Here is an 8159-nt window from a genome sequence, read left to right on the forward strand (position 1 = left end):
AAAGAAAGAAAGAAAGAAAATGTGCAAAAGATTTGAATAGATATTCCCCCAAAGAAGATATGGGAATTAAAGGAATGACTATTAAGGATATATGAAGATGTTTGGCAGCACCGGTCACAGGGACACACCACAGCGAGATGCCGCCACACCCACTAGTGGGCGACTGGAGTCAACAGAGCCACTCACGTGTGTAGAGACATCCACGCCCTCACACACTCCCGTGGGAGCTTACAATGGCACAACCACACTGGAAAACAGCTTGGCTGTTTCTTAAAAAGCAAAATAGAAATTTAATACACAACTGAGCAATTCTGCTCCTAGACATTGACCCAAGAGAAATGAAAGCACAGATCGACACGGACGTGTGCAGGAACAACCCACGGTTCACGCACAGGTGGGCGGGGGAAGGAGCCGTGGGCATCCACGCTGTGGGGTCCTGCTCAGCATGGAGAGGGGCGAACTGCTGGTGTGATGGGGCATCCTGGAAAGCAGTGAACTCAGTAAACGGGGCCAGTCCCCCCTCTGCTGCAGATACCACATATTGTGTGCATTCCTTTATATAAAGTTCTAGAGAAAGCCCATAATCCATAGTGACAGGAGCTGGTCAGTGGCTGGAGTGGTGAGTGGGAGGGGCCACACGGGCCACCACAAAACCTGAGGGCTGGACGTGTCTACTGTCTTGATGGTGGTGATGGCTTCACACACGTATACATGTGTCAACACAGACTTAGGGTATGTCAATTACGCCTCCATAAAACTGTTTAAAAATTGGGTTCTGAGAGTTACGGAGGACACCTACCTTTGTGACGGTCATGAAGTGTTCACACATGTGGACCCCATGGCCTGAGGTCCCCCCCACCCCCTCACGCCATGTGTCTGTGTTCAAGGCTGAGTGAGGGAGGGAGGCAGGGCAGAGGCTTAGCGGCCGCAGGGCCCCAAGTCAGTGAGGGAGGGAGGCAGGGCAGAGGCTCAGCGGCCATAGGGCCCCTTCCTAGGGGAGAATGAGCTTTGGCCAGGCCCTACCCCGTGCACTCCTGCCCTACCCAGGGCTGAAGGGGCCTTGGGGAGTCATCCCCATTCCTCTGTCTGTGGGCGAGGACGTGGGGTGCCGAGAGCCACCGCCAGCCCTGAGAATAGCACCCGCGAGATATGGCTCAGAGTGTGAGGAGCATAATTGTGTGTGAATATTGAACCATCCTCACTTTGCTAAAAGGAGCCCCACTGAGTACTCATTGTGTTTCCCGTGGAATTCAGTCAGGAACGCCAGACTCTCCCGCTCTGGCCCGGCACTCAGCACTGACATTCTCGCTGGAGCCCGGCCTGCCGCCCGCGCACCCGCGCTCCCTCTATCTGTATCGCTATCTCTCCACCAATTGTTGGCATTGCTCTTATGTTAATTTCACAAAAATAACCCAGAGGATTTCCTTCTTTTTCTCCGTTCCAAGAACATTCTAAATATCATTGGAATTATCTGTTTCTTGAATGTTTGAAAGAATCCATCTGTGAATTCTTAGACATCGTTCTCGGATTTTTACAACGGGTTTTAAAGACAATCCATTTCATTCAAGTTTTTAAGTGTATTAGGAAAGCGTGTGTAAACTATTATTTGACCATCTTATTTCCCGTCTGAGTGTGGCTAGTTCCCAGTCATTTCTCCTAATTTTGTGTGTCCCGGGCTTCTTTCTGTCTTTTCACTCTGAGCAGCTGCCCGATGCCTGTTTCATGGGAGGTTCAAGAGCCACCTCCTGAGCTGCTGATTCTTTTGACATTTGTCTTTCTTGATGGATTAATCTTGCCGTTAGCTTTGCAAATTCCTTTCCTCTGCCTGCCTTGGTTTGTTTGGCTGCTTTTTCTCTAGCGGTTGCAGTGAGGTGTGTTTTGCTGTGTGTGGCTGGGCTTGCCGGGAACGTGAGTGTTTCAGGGAATTGACAGCAGGGGTCAACCCCTAGATGCCGCTAGATCGAGGCCTCAATACATCCAGTTCCTGGAGATGCGGTAACCATGGTTTTAATATTTTCCAACTCATTTGTTGTTAGAGAGATGTTACATTTACAAGGGACCAGGAGGAGGATTTTTTTTAAAATTTTATTTGTTTATTTATTTTTGAGCCAGGGTATTGACTCACTGCAACCTCCACCTCCCAAACTCAAGAGATTCTCCCACCTCAGCCTCCCAGGTAGCTGAGACAACAGGTGCACGCCACCATGCCTGGCTAATTTTTCATAATTTTTTTTTGTAGAGATAGGGTTTTGCCATGTTACTCAGGCTGGTCTTGAGTCCTGGGCTCAAGCGATCTGGCCACCTCACCCTCCCAAAGTGCTGGGATGACAGGTGTGACCCCCACACCTGGACAAGGATTTTTTATTCCTGGTTGTGCTGCACCTGTGCCATGGCTCTGAGCCAAAGCATGGAGCTTTATTTCTGCTCTGGAAAACATATTGAGATTAATACATCAAGAAAGACAAATGTCAACAGAGGTGGTCTAACTTTTTTTTGACAGGTGGGATTATAAATCATTTAAACTTTATGCTTCTCTGTTTTAAAAAATTTTTTAAGGTCGAGCAAGGTGGCTCACGCCTGTAATTTCAGCACTTCGGGAGGCCGAGGAGGGCAGATCACCTGAGGTCAGCAGTTTGAGACCAGCCTAACCAACAAGGTGAAAACCCCATCTCTACTAAAAATTAAAAAAAAAAAAAATTGGCCAGGCATGGTGGCATCTGCCCATAATCTGAGCTACTTGGGAGGCTGAGGCAGGAGAATCTCTTGAACCCGGGGAGCAGAGGTTTCAGTGAGCCAAGGTTGTGCCGCTGCACTTCAACCTGGGCAACAAAGAGTGAAACTCCATCTCAAAAAAAAAAAAAAATTTAAGTTCCGGAATACATGTGCAGGATGTGCAGGTTTGTAACACCGGTAGTAAACGTGTACCACGATGGTTTGCTGCACCTGCCCGCCTATCACCTAGGTATTAAGCCCAGCATGCGTTAGCTATTTTTCTTGATGCTCTCTCTTCCCCTGCTCCACAGGCCCCAGTATGTGTTGTTCCCCTCCCTGTGTCCATGTGTTCTCAATGTTCAACTCCCACTTATGAGTGAGAACTTGCGGTGTTTGGTTTTCTGTCCCTGTGTTAGTTTGCTGAGGATAATGGTTTCCAGCCCCATTCCTATCCCTGCAAAGGACATGACCTCATTCTTTTTTCTTTTTTTTTTTTTTTTTTTTGAGATGGAGTCTCGCTCTGTCGCCCAGGCTGGAGTGCAGCGGCCGGATCTCAGCTCACTGCAAGCTCCACCTCCCAGGTTCATGCCGTTCTCCTGCCTCAGCCTCCTGAGTAACTGGGACTACAGGCGCCCACCACCTCGCCCGGCTAGTTTTTTGTATTTTTTAGTAGAAACGGAGTTTCACCGTGTTAGCCAAGATGGTCTTGATCTCCTGACCTCGTGATCCACCCGTCTCGGCCTCCCAAAGTGCTGGGATTACAGGCTTCAGCCACCACGCCTGGCCGACCTCATTCTTTTTTTATGGCTGCATAGTATTCCATGGCATATATGTACCACATTTTTTTTATCCAGTCTATCATCGATGGGCATTTGGGTTGATTCCATATCTTTGCTATTGTGAATAGTGCTGCAATGAACATACACGTGCATGTATCTTTATAATAGAATGATTTATATTCCTTTGGGTATATACCCAGTAATGGGATTGCTGAGTCAAATGGTATTTCTGGTTCTAGGTCTCTGAGGAATTGCCACAGTCTTCCACGGTGGTTGAACTAATTTACACTCCCATCAACAGTATAAAAGTATTTCTATTTCTCTGCAACCTTCCCAGCATCTGTTGTTTCTTGACTTTTTAATAATATCATACTGACTGGTGTGAGATGGTATCTCATTGTAGTTTTGATTTGCATTTCTCTAGTGATCAGTGATGTTGAGCTTTTTTTTCACAGGTTTGTTGGCCGCATAAATGTCTTTTGTTTGGGTTCCTTGTAGATTCTGGATATTAGACCTTTGTCAGATGGAAAGATTGAAACATGTTTCTGCCATTCTGTAGGTTGTCTGCTCACTCTGATGATGTTTCTTTTGCCGTGCAGAAGCTCTTTAATTTAATTAGCTCCCCACTTGTCAATTTTTTCTTCATTACAATTGCTTTTGATGTTTTCATCATGATATTCTCACCCATGCCTATGTCCTGAATGGTATTGCCTAGATTTTCTTCTATGGTTCTTATACTTTTGGGTTTTACATTTAAGTCTTTAATCCACCTTGAGTTAATTTTTGCATAAGGTATAAGGAAGGGGTCCAGTTTCCATTTTCTTCATATGGCTAGCCAGTTCTCCCAGCACCATTTATTAAATAGGGAATCCTTTCCTCATTGTTTGTTTTTGTCAGTTTTGTTGAAAATCAGATGATTGTAGGTGGGCAGTCTTATTTCTGAGTTCTCTATTCTGTTTCATTGGTCTGTGTGTCTGTTTTTGTACCAGTACCATGCTGTTTTGGTTACTGTAGTCTTGTATTATAGTTTGAAGTCAGGTATATGCTTCTCTTTTTTTGTGGTAAAATATATAGCATAAAATTTACCATTTAAATTATTTTAAGTGCACAATTTAGTGGCATTAAGTACATCACAATAGGCCAGGCGCGGTGGCTCAAGCCTGTAATTCCAGCACTTTGGGAGGCCGAGACGGGCAGATCATGAGGTCAGGAGATCAAGACCATCTTGGCTAACATGGTGAAACCCCGTCTCTACTAAAAAATACAAAAACTAGCCGGGCGAGGTGGCGGGCGCCTGTAGTCCCAGCTACTCGGGAGGCTGAGGCAGGAGAATGGCGTAAACCTGGGAGGTGGAGCTTGCAGTGAGCTGAGATCCGGCCACTGCACTCCAGTCTGGGCGACAGAGCATGACTCCGTCTCAAAAAAAAAAAAAAAAAATCACAATGTTGTGCAGCTAACACTCTATTTCCAGAACTTTTCATCATTTCCAACTGAAACTCTGTCTATATTAAACACTCACTCCCCACGCTCCTTCCCCCAGCCCCTGGCACCCACCACTTTACTTCCTGTCTCAATGAATTTGGCTACTCTAGGGACCTCATGTAAGTGGAATCTTACAGTATTTGTCCTTTTGTGTCTGGCTTATTTCACTTGGCACAGTATCCTCAAGGTTCATTCATGTTGCAGTTTGCGTTAGAACTTAATCCCTTTTTAAGGCTGCATAATATTCCATTCTGTCTACACCACATCGTGCTTGTCCATTCATCTGCTGATGGATACCCTGGGTTGTTTATCCCTCTTGGTTATTGTGGTTAATGCTGCTATGAACAGGGGTGTGGAGGTATCTGTGAGAGTCTCTGCTTTCAGTTCTTGTGGGTCTATAACCAGAAATGGAATCGCTAGATCATATGGCAATTCTATGTTTAATTTTTTGAGGAACTGCCAGACTGTTTCCACAGCAGCTGCGCTGTTTCTCATTCCCAACAACAAGGCACAGGACTCCAGTTTCTTCACGTTGTTGCCAGCACTTGTGATTTCCCGGTTTTTGATAATAGCCGTCTGGGTGGGTGTGAGTGGGTATCTCATTGTGGTGCAGACTGACACTTGGCCCTTGTGAGCATTCCATGAGAGCTTGAAAGGAACACCTGTTATGTTTTTCAGAGTTTGGGTTCCCTATGAACCTGGTGTGTAACCCTCCAATCCTCCTTCTATTTTTAGATAATCATAACAACATGGGTATATTCATACATGACTGTTTTTCCTTTTTGCTTTCCAAACATGGGCTCTGCGACACGCTTGTCTGCCTGTGGCTCTCAGGCGGCGGCGCCCACAGCAGCCCCTGCTCCCTCTCCAGGCCTCAGGGGCTTCCCTGCCGTGGACGTGCGGTGGCCTGTGGCCACACGCCCAAGACACCAGCTTGTCTCCAGCCACACGCCAGGGCCGCTGCCCAGACAGACGGCGCGCGAGCGTGTGTGGGCACGTTTGCCACAGAAGAGCCCGGCCCAGCAGGCCGCCGCCCGGGAGTGGGACGCGGGTGCACTCCGCGCGTGTTCATGCTCCTTCCGAAATGGCTGCGGCCGCCCACCTTTCCCGTAGGGGCTGAGTGTGCATCTCCCCACGCTTGCCAGCCTCAGGAGCCGTCTCTGTGGCGCTGCAGGCACGTCCCGGGCCTCCGCAAGGTGCATTTTCACTTCTTTGTTACACTTGGGTTGAGTCTCCTTTGACATCGATTCTGCCATATGAACCTTAATTTTATCCAAAGCCCCACAGAGAACAAAAGCGTTGGAGCTTAAGCTGCAGGTGCAATCCGGATTACATACAATTACACATTAATGTTAATGCAGCTGACATCATTATGATATTAAGCCTGCCCACCAAGAATCCGGCACCATACAATCTAAATCGATGATTTTTTTTCTGAGATAGGTTCTACAGATTTCCTTGTTAAATTTATTTCTAAGTAGGTTGTATTTTCTTACTTATTGTATGTTTTCCTCATTATTGTAAGTGGAACGTCATTCCTGTTCCTGTTTCTAGCTTGTTCTTGACAGTGCGGGGGAAACTATTAATTCTGAGGTATGGATATTGTATTTAGCCATGCTACCACATTCCGCGATGCGTTCTGGGAGGATTTTACTGCACTGTCTTGAGTTTCTTAGATATAGGATCGTGTCTTCCAGAAGAGAGGTGGGAGAGACGGAGACAGAACTGGCTGTCTTCTTTTATGATATAACTCTTATTACCATCCTCTGTTGACGGGAACACGTTCGTGACTGTGGGACTGTCATGGAATCTCCCCTCACAAGCCTAGATGATGCAGCCTCCTACACACCTAGGCCATGTGGCACAGCCATTGCTCAGGGGCTGCAAACCTGCATAGCAGACACCACACTGAACACCACAGCGGCAGCAGCACCAGGGTGAGGCTGTGCATCTAAGCATAGAAAAGGCACCGTGAGGCCAGGTGTGGTGATCCCAACACTTTGGGAGGCCAAGGTGGGTGGATCATTTGAGGTCAGGAGTTTGAGACCAGCTTGGCCAACATGGTGAAACCCCATCTCTGCTAAAAATGCAAAAATTGGCCAGGCATGGTGGCACACGCTTGTAATCCCAGCTACTTGGGAGGCTGAGGCATGAGAACGGCTTGAACCCAGGAGTGGAGGTTGCAGTAAGCCAAGATCATGCCATTGCACTCCATTCTGGGAAACAGGTCTCAAAAAAAAAAAAAGAAAGAAAGAAAGAAAGAAAGAAAAAAGAAAAGAAAGAAAGCAGAAAAGAAAAGAAAAGAAAAGAAAAGAAAATGCAACATGAGAGTTCGGTGCTGTCGCCTTCCAGGGCACTGTCGTACATGCGGCCTGCTGTTGACCGAAACGGCCTTATGTGGCACATGACTGTGTCTTATTTTCTCATGCACCTCACGAGAACCTCTGAAACACTGCAGAATCGTGGCAGCAGCTGTGTGTCATGCCCTTGGTGTTAGTGTAGGCAGATTTACTGTTCACCATTGTCCATTTTCTGCTTTTCTCTTCATTAATTATCTCTTCCTGTCTTATTTGGGGTTATTTTGTTTTGTTTCTTTTAAATTTTTTAAGATGGCAATGAAGTTCCTATACTTTCTGCTCTTCTTTAAAACGAAAGACTATGAATTTCCTCCCAAAAATGTTCTAGTCATGGACCCTAAGTTTAGACATTCAGTGTTTATCTTTCATGCTTTCTGGAATTTTTTATTTTTTATTTTTTTGAGACAGAGTCTCACTGTGTTGCTCAGGCTGGAGTACAGTAGCGCGATCTCCACTCACTGCAACATCCACCTCCCGAGTTCAAGCAATTCTCCTGCCTCAGCCTCCTGAGTAGCTGGAATTACAGACACGTGCCACCATGCCCAGCTAATTTTTGTATCTTTTTTTTAGTAGAGACGAAGTTTCACCATGTTGACCAGGCTGGTCTCAAACTCCTGACCTTGTGATCCTCCTGCTTTGGCCTCCCAAAGTGCTGGGATTACAGGTGTGAGTGACCACGTCCGGCTGCTTTCTGGCATTTTTACGGTTTCAGTTTTTAAGTCCTCTTCAATTGAAGGGTTACTTACGCCCTTGTTTCTAATATTTGGGCTTCCATAGTTATGGGTTTGGTCATGTTTTTAGCATTTGTAACTTGATTAGATTATGATCA

At 46.4% G+C, this 8159-nt stretch overlaps 1 protein-coding gene across 3 annotated transcripts in view; it reads left to right on the plus strand.

Annotated features, from left to right (window-relative positions):
- The window catches only part of CPLX1 (complexin 1), a 52679-nt gene that overhangs the window by 21243 nt on the left and 23277 nt on the right, over positions 1-8159 (plus strand). The window contains exon 1 of one of the 3 annotated variants that reach the window (XM_011970904.1): positions 6051-6169. The exons of the other annotated variants lie outside the window; for them this stretch is intronic. The gene's annotated coding sequence lies outside the window, so the exon portion shown is untranslated. Of the gene's footprint in view, positions 1-6050; positions 6170-8159 lie in introns of those variants that run through there. 3 annotated transcript variants of the gene reach the window in all.

The sequence above is a fragment of the Mandrillus leucophaeus genome, unplaced genomic scaffold (assembly GCF_000951045.1).
Source record: "Mandrillus leucophaeus isolate KB7577 unplaced genomic scaffold, Mleu.le_1.0 Scaffold98, whole genome shotgun sequence".
NCBI classification, from domain to species: Eukaryota; Metazoa; Chordata; class Mammalia; order Primates; family Cercopithecidae; genus Mandrillus; species Mandrillus leucophaeus.